Here is an 18,941-nt window from a genome sequence, read left to right on the forward strand (position 1 = left end):
GAGAGCACCCGAAAAAGGGCAAAAACATTACCGTAACACAGCCTTCATTCCTGCGCGTATGGTGTGTGGTGAATGGTGTTGATGAAGTTATTTCCACAAATGCTCCCACAATTCTACAGGCTCAGATGATTCAAACAAACCATTCAAATCAATCAATGCGATCGTGAGATATTCCTGTGCGTATTGTACAGAATTACAGGCAGAACACAAGAGAGACGCCGCTGTTTCTGTAGATTCCGAAAGAAGACCAAACTACGATGGCGCGGCAAAGAGGCAAGTTCTGGTGCAACACAGCAGTCCAGCTATTTGTACTGTTCAATCTTCATCTGATGAAGAGAATCTCCTGTGTGCAGAAGAGGTTGAAGCTTTTTCGGTATGTACTCTCTGTTTAAGAATTTATTATTAAAGAAAGATTATTCATATATTTTTCAGTTATATATTTTTTATGTTTTCTCCCTGTACTTGATGTTCTTTGTTGAATTGCTGAGTACAGTATTGTTTATTTCAAATCAGTTACATAATGAAATTGCTAAATAAATAAATTTTTTACTTTATATATTTTCTACACCACGTCTCTGCCAAGCGGTGATGGGATACTGCAGGATGCGGCATCCATAGGGTGAAAACACGTCTACCCTGCAGAAAGTGCCAGGTGCCACGGTGCCTCACATCCAAAAAAAATGCCATGACGCACCATAATGTGTATACAGTACATTTATTCCAGAGATTGGAATTGAAAATAGTTATATTCATGTTTTCATTTTAATATTACGTTTGATTGAAATTTGATTTTCAAAACTGTCCCAGAACAGCTGTAATTAGTTGAAATGAATACTTACAGTCACAAGTAAGTTAAATAGTTTTCTCTGTTTAATGTCCATTAAAAAAAGGGTCCCAGAGCTCATCAATCAGCAACACTTCTGTCTTCCAGTTATATTTTATACAGGTAAGGAGCCTGAGTCCTTTGATAAAGCAAATTGTCAGTGATACTTTAGTGTGGGTACTGTATGTTTTTTTTGTGCGATCCCATGCATCAGATCTTACAAAAACATGGGAATGTAAGCTCACTGTCTTCCAGAATAAAAAAACTGCATCTTTAAGGTTACTCCATTTAAACTGCAGTCCACTTTCACTGACCCCACCGCTGCCAGCGCACTCCGAGTTTCTTCATTTTGCTCCACATTTGCGGAAGAGAGGAGGGAAAGAATGCAGCCTGAATTGGGGACGGCGCAGCATGACATACCGCTGATCTGCACGAGGACAGACAAGAGTGGAGGAACTGATTGGGTGAGTCCAAGATTCGGACCAGTGCACCTCTTTCCTGGTCTGGCGATGTCGGGTGGCGTACTGACCTCTCGCTGCTTCCTGTATTCTCTCTCCGGCGAGGATGTCTCTCTCCTGGCTGATGACCTGTTTCAGTCAACAAGAAACACAGGACATCAACATTAATATATTGTACCAAATTTTAATTGTATTACACTGTAATAAAGGAAACATTAGCAGGCAAATTCTCAACAGTTTGTAAGCGCTTCCATTATGCCTGCAGAGCATCAGGAGTTGGTCTATAGTCTACCGTATACGGTCTACCATGTTGTCCCTTCACAGCATTGTCTTCTGATATCATGGGAAACATCTCTGGGTTCTGCACTTGAGGTTGCATCTGCATATTTTGGATCCTTTGAGCAGTGAACCAGGAGAAGTTAGCAAAGTTAGTTATCTAATTGTACAAAAAGTACTAAAGCATTAAAAAGTACTAAAACATAACCTTCAATTTTTAAGATGGACTAGTGGTGCAGGTTTAAATAGTGTTGGTGGACAAAGTGGACAATGACATTGCAAGTATTAAGCTCTAGTGAGTATTGATTTGTGCATCTATATGATACTAGTTAAGGAGTATACAGTACAGGCCAAAAGTTTGGACACACCTTCTCATTCAATGTGTTTTCTTCATTATCATGACAGTTTACATAAGTAGATTCTCACTGAAGGCATCAAAATTATGTGGAGACCTGGCCTCCACAGTCACCGGACCTGAACCCAGTCATGATGGTTTGGGGTGAGCAGTAGCGCAGAGTGAAGGCGAAGGGGTCAACAAGTGCTAAACACCTCTGGCTGTTGGAAAACCATTTCAGGTGACGACCTCTTGAAGCTCATCGAGAGAATGCCAAGAGTGTGCAAAGCAGTAATCAGAGCAAAGGGCGGTTATTTTGAAGAAACTACAATGTAAAACATGTTTTCAGTTATTTCACCTTTTTTTGTTAAGTACATAACTCCACATGTGTTCATTCATAGTTTTGATGCCTTCAGTGAGAATCTACCAATGTAAATGGTCATGAAAATAAAGAAAGTACATTAAATGAGAAGGTGTGTCCAAACATTTGGCCTGTACTGTAAATACCTGGGCACCAATGTCATCAACAGCAAAACCTTCTTAGGCAGCTCAAATCCTTTGGAGTCAGGAAAGATATTTTACGGACTTTTTACTACTCCTTCATAGAGAGTTTACTACTCCTTCATATCATTCACAATCATCTGCAGGTTCCATTCCAGCGGCACGCAGCACACAAACCGGCTACAGAGCGCTGTCAGCGTGTGCTCTACAATTATTGGACTGACTGACTTAGGGTCATTAAAAACCCCTCACACCCTCTGAATTCTGCCTTTGTGTAGCTCCCCTCCAAATGCCGGCTTCGATGCCCCTGGCTGCAGGACACAGAGAAGGAAGGTCACCTTGGTTCTCAAAGCTGTCCTTCTTTTGATCTCCTGACATCCCTCCAAATCAACTGTAAGATGGGGCGCCGCAGGACCATGCTTTTGTTTTGTTATGCTTTCCTTGATGGTGCGATTTACTCGTTCCACAATCCCAGAGCTTTGTGGTCGGTACGGTATATGAAATGTATGTTTTATGCACAACATCTTACATAGGTCTTTCATTACCTGTCCAGTGAAATGGGTTCCTTGGTCAGATTCAATTTGAATGGGTGTTCCCCAAAGTGGGATGATTTGGTTCGCAAACACTCGTGCCACAGTATTTGCTGAATTGTTGCGAGTAGGAATTGCGAGTAGGCCCACTTTGAGAATTTATCGATGATTATAAGACAATATTGGTATCCCCCCTTGGCACTTGGGAGCGGACCAATGAAGTCTACTTTGAGAGATTCCCAGGGTCCCTTTGGCTGGGCAGGTCTACGGAGGTTAGTGCGACCTGTTTTTCCTTGATTTACTGCTGCACACACCAGACATGAATCACACCATCTCATGACATCGGATGTCATCTGTGTCCACCAAAAATACCTATTAATAAATTGTACCATTATCTCTGCAGATGTGTGGGCATATTCATGGTACATCTTGATAATGGGTTTTTGAACGGCCTCAGGAACAACATATTTGTCTTCTCTAAGGATGATTCCATCCTGGATGGCGACTAGTTGGTCCTGGACACAAGTTCTCCATTGGAAGTCCATAGATCTTTCTGATATTGTTTTAAATCAATGGGTTGAACCTGTTAAAAACACGTTGCACAAATGCGCATAAAACATCCAAAAATGAATCCAACTGTACAAATCGGCTGACCAAATCTAAACACAGCCCTATAATAACACAATCAAAGTCAAGTTCAGCACAACACAAACCAGCAAATACTAAAGTACTAAAAACCATGACAAATGCTGAAGATGCTGTAACTACCGTAAGCCGCCCTTTAACTTGTGATGAAACAGCTAGACACAAAGAAGCTGTGGGGATCATGCCTAGAAGGGGACCATTCCAACCATATTGGGACAACTTAATGCTGCAAGCCAGCGTCTATAAATTGGAATTAAGAGACGTGTGGCAAGTAATTCTACTCACTATCCCTTCTGATATAAGACCTAAAATGTCTGAAGGACTACGATCAGGATCCATTCTCGTTAAAGAGGATGGTGAAACAGATGCAGCTGTATATGAATGCTTACGGAAAGCGGTGCTGGAAGTAAGAGGTCCAACACCTACATCATGGGACAAAATTCTCGAAGTTAAGCAAACACCAAATGAATCATTCGAGACATACGCTGAACGCATGTGGGTTTCATTTCAGGAATACTCTGGCCACGACCAAGTAGACCGCGATAATGAAACACTGCTGCAATTTTTAAAAAATAATGCCGGACCTCACGGTCAACAAGCTCTTGACCACGGCGTCAGCCCACCACAGAACACATACTGGTCTCTGATTGAATGGGCATCTGAGAGAACAGAAAACTCTTTCTCTACCCACACAAAAGCACTGTATTCAAACCACTCCAACTTGATAATACCTGGCAGAAAGAGGCATGGCACAATAGATGTTAAAAAATTAACAGTTTCTAATTTATTAACACCGGTAAATAATTATTGCAGTTACATGTGAACATTGTATGTAAAAAGGTACCAATGTTACAGAGAAAACAAAAAGGAGAAGAAAGAGTAAAGAGAAAGAGAGAAGAGAAAAAGACTCGGAAGCCAGAAGGCTTACAATAGAAAAATCCCTGAGCAAGGAAGCCCAGTCCCTTTTCCACATGTGAACAGATCTTTTATACACCTGGCCTACAGGAAGTTGTCACAGACCAATCAGAACCTGTTGTTTCTGACGTCACGCCCCCGGTGCCTCCCATCTGGGGAAGACAAAGAGAATGGGCGGTCCCGATGGCTGACACCTCACACGTTTGGCTCGGGGGCCTCCCATCTGGGGAAGACAAAGTGGGTAGGCGGTCCCGATGGCCGGCAGCTCACACCTTTGGCTCGGGGGAGGCAAATGTTGCACTGCTGTCCCACAAAAGACATGTAAAATGGAGGTGTTGAATCTTCATGCACAACAAAGGCACAGGAATGTTACATTTCTCTTACAGACGGCCGCTATGCAAAACAAAAGCATGGTCCTGCGGCGCCCCATCTAACACAACCATTATCACCCCACACACCCCGCACCTTACTGCTTCTGTTATGTACAGTTAATTATCATTGTTCATAGTGCAATATACAGAAATTTGCTATTGTGTGTCATATGTTATGTCTAATGTAACAACTGTTATATGTGTGTGCTGCTCCACTGCGCCTTTTAAATTGCCCCTCGGGGACAAATACATTTACATTTACATTTATGGCATTTGGCAGACGCCCTTATCCAGAGCGACTTACAATGTGCTTTCAAGTTACCATCGATGAAGAGATCAATTCCGGTTCACTAGGACCCCAACTATGAATACATCTATTTAATTCACTCTGCTGTAGATTCTGTACACAAAGTTCGACAACAAGAAAATTACAATTTAATCTAAATATTCTTTAAAGAGGAAGGTCTTGAGCTGTCGTTTGAAGGTGCTCAGTGACTGAGCTGTTCTGACCTCGAGGGGAAGTTCATTCCACCACCGAGGGGCCAAGACGGAGAAGAGTCTAGATGAATGTTTTCCTTTTACCTTCAGAGATGGAGGGACCAGGCGAGCAGTACTGGAGGCTCGGAGTAAACGAGGTGCAGTGCGAGGTGTAATGAGGGCTGTGAGGTAGGATGGTGCTGCTCCATGTTTGGCTTTGTAGGCCAGCACCAGTATTTTGAACCTGATGCGTGCAGCTACTGGGAGCCAGTGGAGGGAACGTAGCAGAGGGGTGGTATGGGAGAATTTGGGACGGTTGAAGATCAGTCGTGCTGCTGCATTTTGTATGAGTTGTAGAGGTCGGATGGTACATAGTGGTAGACCAGCTAGAAGGGAGTTACAGTAGTCCAGTCGTGAGATTACTAGGGACTGAACCAGTAGTTGGGTGGCCTGGGTTGACAGACAAGGGCGGATTCGTCTGATATTGTAGAGAAGGAATCTACATAAGCGGGAAAGATTGCTGATGTGAGTTGAGAAGGAGAGTTGGTTGTCTATTGTTACTCCAAGGTTGCGGGCTGTTGCAGAAGGAGAGAGCTGCGAGTTGTCCAGGTAAATAGCAAGATCCTGATGTGGTGAAGAATCTGCTGGAATGAATATTAGTTCAGTTTTGGTGGGATTGAGTTGGAGGTGATGGGCTGCCATCCAAGACGAGATGTCTGTTAGACATGCAGAGATTTTGGAAGCAGCATGAAGATCAGAGGGAGGAAAGGAGAAGAGGAGTTGTGTGTCGTCAGCATAGCAGTGGTAGGATAATCCATGTGAGGAAATGACCTCACCAAGTGATCTCATGTAGAGGGAGAAAAGGAGAGGACCTAGCACTGAGCCTTGAGGGACACCAGTGGAGAGTCTACGTGAGGTAGAGGTGGATCCTTTCCAAGTCACTTGGTAAGATCGCTCATCAAGGTAGGAAGCAAACCACTGCCATGCTGAGCCCCGAATTCCAAGCCTCTTCAGGATTGACAAGAGAGTCTTGTGGTTAACGGTGTCAAATGCAGCAGATAGGTCGAGGAGAATAAGAACTGATGACAGTTTTGCCAATCTGGCTGCATGTAGCTGCTCGGTAACCGCCAAAAGGGCAGTCTCGGTGGAATGAGCTGTTCTGAAGCCAGACTGGTTAGGATCCAGGAGGTTGTTCTGTGATAAATGGAGTGATAGCTGGTTGTAGACACAGCGCTCAAGGATTTTGGATAGAAATGAGAGGAGGGAAACTGGTCTGTAATTGTTAATGTCTGTAGGGTCAGCAGTGGGTTTCTTTAGGATTGGAAGAATAAAGTTCTTCAAACTGCGTTCAATGTGCAAATCAATGTCTGTTTTACACTTTATTCATAAAAGCTGCACTAAGGTCATGCCTTTGTAGGTGGCGTCCATAATCATCATGGGATGTGGATGTTCTTTAAGTAGTTGTTTTTGACAGAGTGTCTGTACTACAGTAATCAGCGGTTGGTCATCACTTAATGGCTGATTAAAACAAATGTTTGCTTTACTCTGATGTGCATACTATCTCCACTCTGATACGGTCTTTTACATCAGGAAAAATAAGAGCATTCATGCTCTTCTTGATCATCCTAATATCCTCTGGTGTAACATAGTATCGACGATTGCATCTATCTGTATCAATCTTTCTGAGACCGATAGTCCTTGTTCAAGCCACATGTCAATAAATGCCAGTAGTTCTGGGTCAACACGTTTTTTTATACCCTCTTCTTTAATGCTGATATTATGTCTACTGTGTTTCAGCATTTTGTGCACAATGGCACCTGTAAATCCAGCATCCTACATTATACTGAAATACACATAGACCCTGGTTTTGTTTGGTTCTCAATTGCTACGTCCTGTTGCTGTGTTTGATCTCTCACATGCGCAATAGTAATAATTCGTGCCAAGACAGACATGAGATTTAAAATAGCTTGATATAGGAATGCACAAAATCCTCCTCCTCCTCCTCCTCAAAAACAACAACTGCTTGGATGACCTCAGGATCTTTAACCTTCTTCATTCGAGGGCAATAATGTTACAGTATTAACAGTATTAAACTAATCTACATTACTAATAGTAACTGCTTGCAACACAGTCTTTCCCAGACTTTAAAAACTCCACAACACTAATAAGAGATCATAATAATGTAAAAAAAAAAAAAGCCATTTCAAATACCAAACCTGACCTGAAGTGATGGCTGCTGGCAAAATGAAAAATATAATCAGCTAGCTCTGATTGTCAAAAGTGGTTATAAAATACGCAAATATGAGTTATGCATCACATGCAATCAGAATTTCATCAGAATCTTTATGGTTTGTTAATTACTAATGCTAGCTAATATCTAATGCTAATCTGCTTTAATCAAAAAAAGGAGGAACGTGGCTGGATCCTTTTTATGGATTCCCATTATTTCCAAATGTACGATTAGCAAATGTCCAATCTGAGCTTCAGATAATAACTCTTTAACTTTCTACCAGTCTTCTATACCAAAATATGTAATGATTTAATGACAGCATTATTAAAACTATATACATTTATATTTTGCGACATTACACACTCACCGGCCACTTTATTAGGTGCGCCTTGCCAGCACCACGTTGGACCATTTTGCATTCTGTAGTGAAATTTTTTCACTCAGCAGCAGTTTCTTTCTACAGATTTATTGAGACATATTTTATTTCACATTCTTGTGTGTTTGTGGCAGTTATTATGTAATCAATTTTTTTTCAGAAATCAATGAAGTTTTCTGATTCTGAAGTGTCTTAATTCTCAAAGCATAGATCCAACAAGATGACAGAAACATTCCTTACAAATTTGGGTTCAAATTGACGTGATAGCATCATGCATTTGCTACAGATTTTATGGCTGCACATCCATGATTCGAATCTCTCGTCACACCACATCAGAAAGATGTCAAATTGGATTGAGATCTGGTGATTGTGGAGGCCACTGCAGTGCTGTCAACTCACTGTCATGATCAGAAAACCAGTTTAATTTGGATGGTTTTAAGCACAAATATTCAAATAGAAGTTCAATGGCCAATTGACAATGCAATTTTGATTAGTGCATGTAAACTGATGTAATCCTTAGATCATTTCAAGTATTTTGCTGCTGTTGCCCTGAGCATGGTTTCTTTCAGGCATCCAGCACGAGATTTGATTCCTCACCAGTGTCATGCTCTCTGTAGGAAAAACTGTGACAATTTCTCAGAGGAATTAGCTGACTGTTGTAAACATCATGTAGTTACACCACCACTCACTACTACAGCCCACCTCAATCTGATGTGTATTCAACCAAGAGCAAATACCACTTTTGGGTCTAGATGCCCTTAGTCATTCCACAACATGGAAAATTTCCTGGTTGGTGGTATAGTGGTGAGCATAGCTGCCTTCCAAGCAGTTGACCCGAGTTCGATTCCCAGCCAACGCAGTCCTTCTTTTTTATCCTGCTTTTATGCCGTGGAACTTTTTAAGCCAAATTCAGACTAAGTTCACGTCTTCACCTCATGCGTTCTGTAACACATCCGGATCTAAAATGAGCTGTTGAATGGTAGTCTGGCCGAGCAGTCTAAGGCGCAGTCTCTCTGGAGGTGTGTGTAGCCGAGGGTGTTAGTAGCCTAGTGGGTAAAACACTCGCCTATGAACCAGAAGACCCAGGTTCAAATCCCACCTACTACCATTGTGTCCCTGAGCAAGACACTTAACCCTAAGTTGCTCTAGGGGGGGACTGTCCCTGTAATTACTGATTGCAAGTCGCTCTGGATAAGGGCGTCTGATAAATGCTGTAAATGTAAATGTGTGTTCAAATCCCACCGCTGCCATTACATTTTAAAGTACAAGTAGCTAATTGTAGTGCTTTTTTCATCAAGCAGCCTTGATAAACACACAACACCCACAGCACACAGTTGAAGGTGCTCAACTCACAATCAATAACATTAATGCTCTATCTTTTTACAAATCCCACAATGGCCATTATGATTAAAACAGCAGTGAAAGTTATAAATTCGTTTTTGTTTGTTTAAATTCTGTAAAGTTCATGCTCTGTCATGTCACACACACTTTTTTAATCTGGCCATGCATTGCTGCTGTTGCCCTGAGCATGGTATCTTTCAGAAAAACTGTGACAATTGCTCAGAAGAATTACCACTTTTGGGTCTAGATGCCCTTGGTCATTCCACAACATGGAACACTTCCTGGTTGGTTGTATAGTGGTGAGCATACCTGCTTTCCAAGCAGTTGACCTGGTTCGATTCTTGGTCCAGGTATTTATACTAGTTCTACTGGCTTTCTGTGGATAGAGGTGGTAACTACTGCAGCCAGGTTTCTCTGCCTGTTGGTGAGAGAATCCTTGGTTTTCTGACGTTCATTTCCAGACATGAGGTGTCACACCAGTCCACAAACTCCTGCAGAAGCGGACCATGGTTGTGTGAGGGGCCTGACAGCAGAGACTGGAGGACTGTGTTGTCAGTGTCCTTCACCAGGTGTCTGTGCCTGTACTCATCTGTGTATAAGATGAAGATCAAAGGACACAACCTTGTGGTGACCAGGTGGAGGTATAACGGAGGTCAGAGAGAGTTTTGTTAACCAGTACTCTCTGTGATCTGTTGGTCAGAAAGTCCAATATCCACAGGATTGTCTGGTTGTCTAGATGAAAGTTGGAGGAAAGTTTATTAAGTCAGGATGTGGGGTTGCAGGATGTTGAAAGTTGAGGACAAGTCAGCAAATAAGAGTCTTGGTGAAGAAATACATGTATGTATACAAAGAAATTAGATCATCTTTAGTCATGTAGACAGTTTTTAAGAAATGTATTAATTTCTGTTTTTTTATATAGATGCACAAATCAATACGGATTGCAGGATCCTCACTAGAGCTTAATATTTGCAATGTCATTGTTCACTGTGTCCACCAGCACTATTTAAACCTGCACCACTAGTCCTTAAAAATCTTCAAAAACTCACCCAATCAGTTCCACAGCACCAAGTGCACACAGTGAAATGTGGTCTCTGCATTTAACACATCCCCTGAGGGAGCAGTGGGCAGTTATGACAGGTGCCCGAGGAGCAGTGTGTGGGGACGGTGCTGTTATCCAATCCCCTCCACTTTAAGTACAGGCCTTAGGAACACGGCCTGGACACAATTAACAGAATTTAAAAGTACAGTCACATGCTCACAATTGGCTAATGTGTATCCTACACAGCAATTTCAGTTTTATTTTAAGTTTGACATATATAAATTCTTTTAGTGGTATTTTATGTTACACACTAGGAGATTTTAAAAAGATAATTAATGTTTGAGACTCATCTAAAGACAGGTTGATGTTCAGAATGTTCAGAAGAGAAAAAAAAGTGATACATCACGCTATATAGTTTAAAAGTGAGCATGTGAATGTCCATTAAGTGTGAACACTAGATCAACAGAACATGATCTAGGATGCACTTAATCTGGAACACCGAACAGGTTCCAGCATTTATCAGACGGCTTTATCCAGAGCGCCTTTTAGTCAGTAGTGACAGGAAAAGTCTCCCTGGACTGTCCCAGGGTTAAGTATTGTTAGTATTCCGTATTGACTTTAAGATTGACTAAGTCATCACTAACTCATTCTTCTCTTTTCTCTATCCTTCACCATCCAATCCACTGTGGAGGACAGAGGATGAAGGTGGACGCTGTAATACAGCTGAACCTAGATGTGACATAGTCACCGAATGCCACATGTCACATGCAACGTAATATGTGGAGGTTTGTGATTTGCTTCTTTAACTGCTATAATTGATCTATGCGACGATTTAAGGCCAAATGCGTTAAGCCCTTTGTGCACTGGGCCAGTAATATTTACTTCTGCCTGTTTTAACTTGTTTAATTTAAATACAATTATGTTCATTTTTGCTCATCATCTAACCGTTGGTTGTACACATGGTGAAAGACAATAGCAGCGTAAAAGAATTTCACAGATACAGAGGACAGTATGAATCTTTGCTAAAGTTAAACCACGCTAGATGAGGGAATAGCCTCATGTAATGCATATGAACAGGAAGTTTTTTTTTAATTGCACATTAAACATTTAGACATTAGATAAGCAGCCATTCTGAAAACAGACTCCACAGGGAGTTGAACCCCGCCCTGATCCTGAAGGTCAAGAGTGCCTCCACTGGAGCCTTTTTTTTGGGGCTTTTTTTTGCTACTACTGTAAATTATTAAACTGTTAAAGGAACTACAGGTAAAATTTGTGTCCAATTCATCTCCAATTGGCCTAGTTGTTTTGTGGGGAAACCGGAGAACCCGGAGAAAACCCACGCTGACACGGGGAGATACATGCAAATTTGCAAATCTCCACACAGAAGGGACCGAAAGTCAGATCTTCTTGCTGTGAGACAAGGTGCTAACCACAATGTCACCGTGCCGCCGTCACTAAATACTTACCTTCATACTTACCTTCATACTTACCTTTACTAGTGATCACTATTGGTGCTGCTTGTGCTACTAATAGTGGTACTAGTATGGTGGAGGGAGGAGGCACATCTTGAAATCCATGTCCCAGATGACAGGAATGGCGCTCAGCTCCTCCAAAAAGTCATCCAGACTGGCTTCCTGGTGGGGTCCCTGTGGACTGTCTGCTGCTGGGTCGCTGGTCATCATTTCCTCCTCCATCTGATCCTGAAGAATCCAGCGCTCCTCAAGCTCCATGGATGATGTGCTAGTGGAGGGCTGATGAGCGCTGGTGACGGAGGTGACAGGGACCACGCCGGGCAGAGGGGTGGCAGGACCATCCTGTACCTGCGGCCTGCTCCATGGAAGCAGGATGCCCTTCTCCACAGCCAGGTCCCAGATTCCAGGAACAGAACTCAGCACGTCTTCCGGAAAAACAATCTCCTGATTGGCTTCCTGCTGGGGTGGCTGTGGAGTTACCTGCAGCTGCTGCATACAGGGAATGCTCCACAGCAGAGTTGGAGGGGAGTTAGTGTCCCTCACACATGCCCACGGTATACCTGAGAAGCACAGTGATATGAATACATTGAGATTTTTGGTGATAATTTATATATGTTTACTGGATACAAAAATACAGGATTTACAGTGAGCTGCACCTGTGGTTTGTATTTCTTATTGATCCTGAGTTATAAATATGAGGAAATCAGTAGAATAGTCAAGAGAAAACACAGTGTTATGTGGAGTTTCTTAATGTCCTTACCAGTGTGAAGCATGTGAGCTTTTATTTTTGGCAGGATCCTGCGCGGTGGCCTCCTGGTGACCGGTGGTTCCTTGGTCTTCCGAGGGCGACCCATCCTTCACCTGGAACAATCTCTCTCTCTGTGTCCTTAAAAGAAACTGTGCAGGTAATAAATAATGCTAATCTAAAGTTATACTAAGCTAAGTTTTGCTACGCTAAGTTATGCTAAGCTAATCTCTCAACCAGAGGCTAAAAGGAAAAAAAACTACTAACTATATTAAGTTAATTTTAGCCTAAACAGTAACACTAATCAATAACAACGCTAAAACAGTAAAAGAAGTTAGCCTTTAAAAAGGCTTTTGGGGTAAAAATTCTATTTGTTGTCTAAAGAAAGCAGGAGTAATGAAATTACAACTGGCTCATCCGGTGTTGCCTAGCAACTGTATGTTGTAAACATATCTTCACGTGTAATAGCACTGAGCAGCCAATCAGGAGCCACACATTTAAGCAGAAACATTTTATTTATTCACATTTGCACAATTACACATCAGAACTGAAAATGTATATCTTTTGTGCAAACAAATGTTAAACATGTTCAAATAAATGAAATAAATCTTTAGTCACTCAATGTTATTTAGTTTATTTAGTTTTACTGTGAACTAAAACATAGATTCATGGATTGAAATATCTATTTTAAAATATCTACTCAAAACTTGAAGCATTTTTAATTGCAATGACTTCTTATGTCCACTAGATGTCCAAAGACCTTTCTCTCTCACTCCACTGTGGTCCCACTGAACAAAGCACCGTCCTCACACACTGCTCCGTACACAGTCATCGTGTGCTGTGCTGCGTTTCACAATGACCTTCACTTTCAAACACTCATATGGTAGTACCTTAAAAGGTCTTAAGTATTCAGATATCTCTGCACGTCCCAGAAGGCACCACCCTGTACGCCTCCCTGAGACGCTGAACATTTTGCTTGAGTGCCTGTCCAACTTACAATTTGTATGCTGCTTGTAATACACTTTTTCATTTGTATAGATGTTTTGTGGACACCCTGTATAAATGTAATAGAGAACTTGCATGTTTTGTCAAAAAGAAAACTTCACAACAATTCAGATCATTTATATTCATTAATGAATTATGCTCCCCACTAATGATGTATGACATTGAGAATATGGAGGATGTTCTGAGAGATAACAGTTCAACCGGGAGTCCTTTGATGATCCGAAGTCCTACACAGGGCTCCTTAATGCTGGCACTGGATATAGCCTGTACTTGATGCTTCTGCATACAGTCCTGGGTCAGATTTGATAGGTGGTCATGTGAAATTTGTTTTCTGAAAAAATTTCAGACCAAATGCAGGTTAGGTGAACATTTAATTCATATGGTAATTTAATATCAAGTGAAACATCAGAGCAGAAAATCTCCAAATTCCTCTCATTACCTTGCGGGTTTGTATGTAAAGGGAATCTATTTTTAGTGTGTGTGTGTGTGTGTGTGTGGGATGCGGGACATCGTGGGGTAGATGTGCAGCAGCGGGGGGTAAAAAGTGCTGCTCTCTCACTTTCAGTTGGGCTTGAGTTGTAAAAGTTGTCTGTTGGCTGCGGACCTCAAGACGACTGAAGCGTCCTCTCTTTTTCATCCTGACGCCACAATAAAACTATAAAGTAACATGCAGAACTTACATGTCACTGAATGCTACTACATTGAAGTTTAAGTTAAGCTTTATTCTCATTTCAGCTATATACATTATTCTGCCTTGTGCAGGCAGTAAGTTGGCCTATAGCTCCCTCTAGTGGCTGTCTCGTAATATTATTTTTGGTTACTCTGAAAACGGGAGACTAAGAATCCAGATGGCGGAACATAGTGCCGAAGCATTCCCGTATTGAGCAAGAATGTTGTTGCTTTGGACAAGATTTGTCTGTAAGTATTGGTTGTGACGAGATAAGCACTTTCTTTTTGTTTTGTGTTTACGATATAAGTATTTGTATATTAGTAGCGTTAGAAATGTGTATTTTGTGTTAGTTTGCTGTGCGCATGTAACGAGCTAATTTGCTATGTTATTTAGCTGATCGTCACATTTGTATTTTTTCAGTTTTACGATGGTCATAGAGAAGGCAATGGTCAGAGGCCATTCTTCAATAAATCAGCACAGAAAAGCAAATACAAGTCTGTTTATTGGAGCATCGTTATCTCGCTGTCTAGCAGGTGGAGACTAGAAAACCCAGAGCGAGGGCAGCATATACATGTTAGACAGTACATAGTGAAATAACGTTTCTCCGGAACCTGGTGCTACATGTAACATTTGAACGATTAGACAAAGTTACATACTGATATTGGTTGATTATTGAAATTCTGTAAATAGGGGGAGGCAGATTTAGTGGATCATCGCTGTAAACGCTGAAGAGTTTTAACATCAACTCAGCATCATCTGGACTGTACCTGTGTCGAGGGAGGAGGTCCATGATGTAGTTCTGATAGGGACACAATGCTAGTAAGTGGGATTTGAACCTGGGTCTTCTGGTTTATAGGTGAGTGTGTTACCCTCTAGGCTACTACCACCTACCATGTTACAGTGACCAAATCAGCTACGTCCAGGACCTCACGATCTTCTCTACGGATCTTCTCTATATACCATGCTTTATGGTAGAGTGGCCCGACAAAAGCCTCTCCTCAGTGCAAGACACATGAAATCCTGAAATCCTGCAGCAACAAAAGAGGAAAGGGAATGGACCTGGACCTGGTCTTCATTCGTCCCTCTCCACCTACCGACCTTTCTTTCACTCCTCTTCACATCACTGACCACCACATTCTGTCCTTCACCCTCACTTTACTTATCGGATCCAAGACTGACCACTATCAATCACTCATTTGATGCAACCTTCACTAGGTCTCAGTATCTTCTAGCATCTCTAGCATCCAAACATATTCATAATGCATCATTTTTCTTTTGCAGTATGATGAGAGCTCACCCAATCAGTCAGTTCATCAATCTTCTCGATAACGTTCCATGTATGCATGCAGGCATGCACTACTGGCTGCCCACTGCTCACCAAGGGTGATGGTTAAAAGCAGAGGACACATTTTGTTGTGGCACCATGTGCTGTGATGTGGTTTCACAATGACGTCACTTCACACAAAAAAAGTGTCAACCTGAAATTGAACAAATAAATGTGAATTGGCTGAAAGTCACTGACATTCATATTAGATGTGTTGTCTGAGGATGGACTGAGTCCTGACCCAAGAAAAACATGAGCCATAGCTGATATGGAGAGACCACAATGCAAAGAGGATGTGAGGCGTGAGGCATGAGGGATGGTGATCTACATGGCAAAGTTCATCCCTAGATTGTCCAGCATATAAGCGACGCTCAGGATGTTGCTGGAACAGAAAAAAGAGCAGCAAGAGAGTCGTTTCCAGATAATGAAGAAGATCCTAATTTCAATTTCGGTGTAAAAAGGGGTGCGGCAAACAGTCTGATCTGGAATTTGTTCCTTTATGTCATCATTGAATTTGCTCTCTGAAAATGAGCACAAATGTATTTTTTAGTTACTTCATGCAAGAGGCTGTAAAAACAATCATTTATTTCAAGTAAAAAAAATAGAATTTCTATTTCTCATTGTGATTGGTGAATGGTGTGATGATGTCATTTCCACTAATGCCCCTTTAATTTCTATAGGCCGCTCTCCTACTCGTCCCACCTCTCTCCTCCTCATTAGCATTTGAAAGTTACAGACATTGAAACTGCGCGTCCTTGGGAATTTCATTGTGGGACTGGATCAAAGTGGCTGTAATTCTGCACCAAGGCTGAATTTCAGAAAGAGACTTCAGATACAGTATTAGGGGACACTAACACCGATATAAAATAAAAAACAATCACTCAATAATCACTCAGCATTTTCAGAAAGTAGGTGAGAGTAGGCCGAGTCACCCGAAAAAGGCAAAAACATTACCGTAACACAGCATTTTCGGTATGTACTCTCTGTTTAAGAATTTATTATTAAAGAAAGATTATTCATATATTTTTCAGTTATATATTTTTTATGTTTTCTCCCTGTACTTGATGTTCTTTGTTGAATTGCTGAGTACAGTATTGTTTATTTCAAATCAGTTACATAATGAAATTGCTAAATAAATACATTTTTTACTTTACTTATATTTTCTACACCACGTCTCTGCCAAGCGGTGATGGGATACTGCAGGATGCGGCATCCATAGGGTGAAAACACGTCTACCCTGCAGAAAGTGCCAGGTGCCACACATCCAAAAAAAATGCCATGATGCACCATAATGTGTATACAGTTCATTTATTCCAGAGATTGGAATTGAAAATAGTTATATTCATGTTTTCATTTTAATATTAGATTTGATTGAAATTTGATTTTCAAAACTGTCCCAGAACAGCTGTAATTAGTTGAAATGAATACTTATAGTCACAAGTAAGTTAAATAGTTTTCTCTGTTTAATGTCTATTAAAAAAAGGGTCCCAGAGCTCATCAATCAGCAACACTTCTGTCTTCCAGTTGTATTTTATACAGGTAAGGAGCCTGAGTCCTTTGATAAAGCAAATTGTCAGTGATACTTTAGTGTGGGTACTGTATGTTTTTTTTGTGCGATCCCATGCGGCAGATCTTACAAAAACATGAGAATGTAAGCTCACTGTCGTCCAGAATAAAAAAACTGCATCTTTAAGGTTACTCCATTTAAACTGCAGTCCACCTTCACTGACCCCACCGCTGCCAGCGCACTCCGAGTTTCTTCATTTTGCTCCACATTTGCGGAAGAGAGGAGGGAAAGAATGCAGCCTGAATTGGGGACGGCGCAGCATGACATACCGCTGATCTGCACGAGGACAGACAAGAGTGGAGGAACTGATTGGGTGAGTCCAAGATTCGGACCAGTGCACCTCTTTCCTGGTCTGGCGATGTCGGCGATATCAACATTAATATATTGTACCAAATTTAAATTGTATTACACTGTAATAAAGTAAACATTAGCAGGCAAATTCTCAACAGTTTGTAAACGCTTCCATTATGCCTGCAGAGCATCAGGAGTTGGTCTATAGTCTACCGTATATGGTCTACCATGTTGTCCCTTCACAGCATTGTCTTCTGATATCATGGGAAACGTCTCTGGGTTCTGCACTTGAGGTTGCATCTGCATATTTTGGATACTTTGAGAAGTGAACCAGAAGAAGTTAGCAAAGTTAGTTATCTAATTGTACATTGCTGTTAAAAAGTACTAAAACATAACCTTCAATTTTTAAGATGGACTAGTGGTGCAGGTTTAAATAGTGTTGGTGGACAAAGTGGACAATGACATTGCAAGTATTAAGCTCTAGTGAGTATTGATTTGTGCATCTATATGAATAACCAGAAATTAATAAATTAATATGTTACAAATACATTTATATCTGAAAAACTGTCTACATGACTAACGATGATCTAATTTCTTTGTATACAGAAATTTATTCCTTCACTAAGATTCTTATTTGTTGACTTGTCCTCAGCTTTCGACACCCTGCAACCCCACATCCTGGCTAATAAACTTTCCTCCAACTTTCATCCGGACAACCAGACAATCCTGTGGATATTGGACTTTCTGATCAACAGATCACAGAGAGTACTGGTTAACAAAACTCTCTTTGACCTCCGTTATACCTCCACCTGGTCACCACAAGGCTGCGTGCTCTCTCCTCTGCTCTTCATCTTATATACAGATGACTGCAGGCACAGAAACCTCCTTCAGTCTCTGCTGTCAGGCCCCTCACACAACCATGGTCCGCTTCTGCAGGAGTTTGTGGACTGGTGTGACACCTCATGTCTGGAACTGAACATCAGACAACCAAGGAGATGGTGGTGACCTTCACCAGCAAGCAGACCTGGCTGCAGCAGTTACAACCTCCATCCACGGGAAGCCAGCAGAACTAGTTAAGGAGTATACATTACAGGCCAAAAGTTTGGACACACCTTCTCATTCAATGTGTTTTCTTTATTTTTAAGACCATTTACTTTGGTAAATTCTCACTGAAGGCATCAAAATTATGAATGAACACATAAAAAAAAAAAAAAAAAGTGGAGACCTGGCCTCCACAGTCACCGGACCTGAGCCCAGTCGAGATGTTTTGGGGTGAGCAGGAGCGCAGAGTGAAGGCAAAGGGGCCAACAAGTGCTAAACACCTCTGGGAACTCCTTCAAGACTGTTGGAAAACCATTTCAGGTGACGACATCTCGAAGCTCATCGAGAGAATGCAAAGCAAAACCTTCTTAGGCAGCTCAAATCCTTTGGAGTCAGGAAAGATATTTTTCGGACTTTTTACTACTCCTTCATATCATTCTCAATCATCTGCTGGTTCCATTCCACCGACACGCAGCACGCAAACCGGCTACAGAGTGCTGTCAGCGTGTG

The 18,941-nt window shown here is 41.5% G+C and overlaps 2 long non-coding RNA genes across 4 annotated transcripts; both read left to right on the forward strand.

The window, feature by feature from the left end:
• Positions 1 to 541: 541 nt before the first annotated feature.
• On the forward strand, positions 542 to 1,841 carry LOC114773203 (uncharacterized). The gene is made up of 4 exons (XR_003744245.1): positions 542 to 652; positions 891 to 946; positions 1,123 to 1,287; positions 1,780 to 1,841. It is a non-coding gene; the product is annotated as an uncharacterized LOC114773203 (long non-coding RNA).
• A 12,504-nt stretch (positions 1,842 to 14,345) lies between these two features.
• LOC114773201 (uncharacterized) lies at positions 14,346 to 18,596 on the forward strand. Of its 3 annotated transcripts, none has more exons than XR_003744241.1 (5): positions 14,346 to 14,456; positions 15,065 to 16,785; positions 17,016 to 17,071; positions 17,248 to 17,412; positions 17,801 to 18,596. It is a non-coding gene; the product is annotated as an uncharacterized LOC114773201 (long non-coding RNA). The 3 variants fall into 3 exon arrangements; XR_003744240.1 differs by having other exon boundaries at positions 18,043 to 18,596; XR_003744242.1 differs by having other exon boundaries at positions 17,057 to 17,071; positions 18,043 to 18,596.
• The last annotated feature ends 345 nt before the right edge of the window (positions 18,597 to 18,941 follow it).

The sequence above is a fragment of the Denticeps clupeoides genome, unplaced genomic scaffold, assembly GCF_900700375.1.
Source record: "Denticeps clupeoides unplaced genomic scaffold, fDenClu1.1, whole genome shotgun sequence".
NCBI lineage: Eukaryota > Metazoa > Chordata > Actinopteri > Clupeiformes > Denticipitidae > Denticeps > Denticeps clupeoides.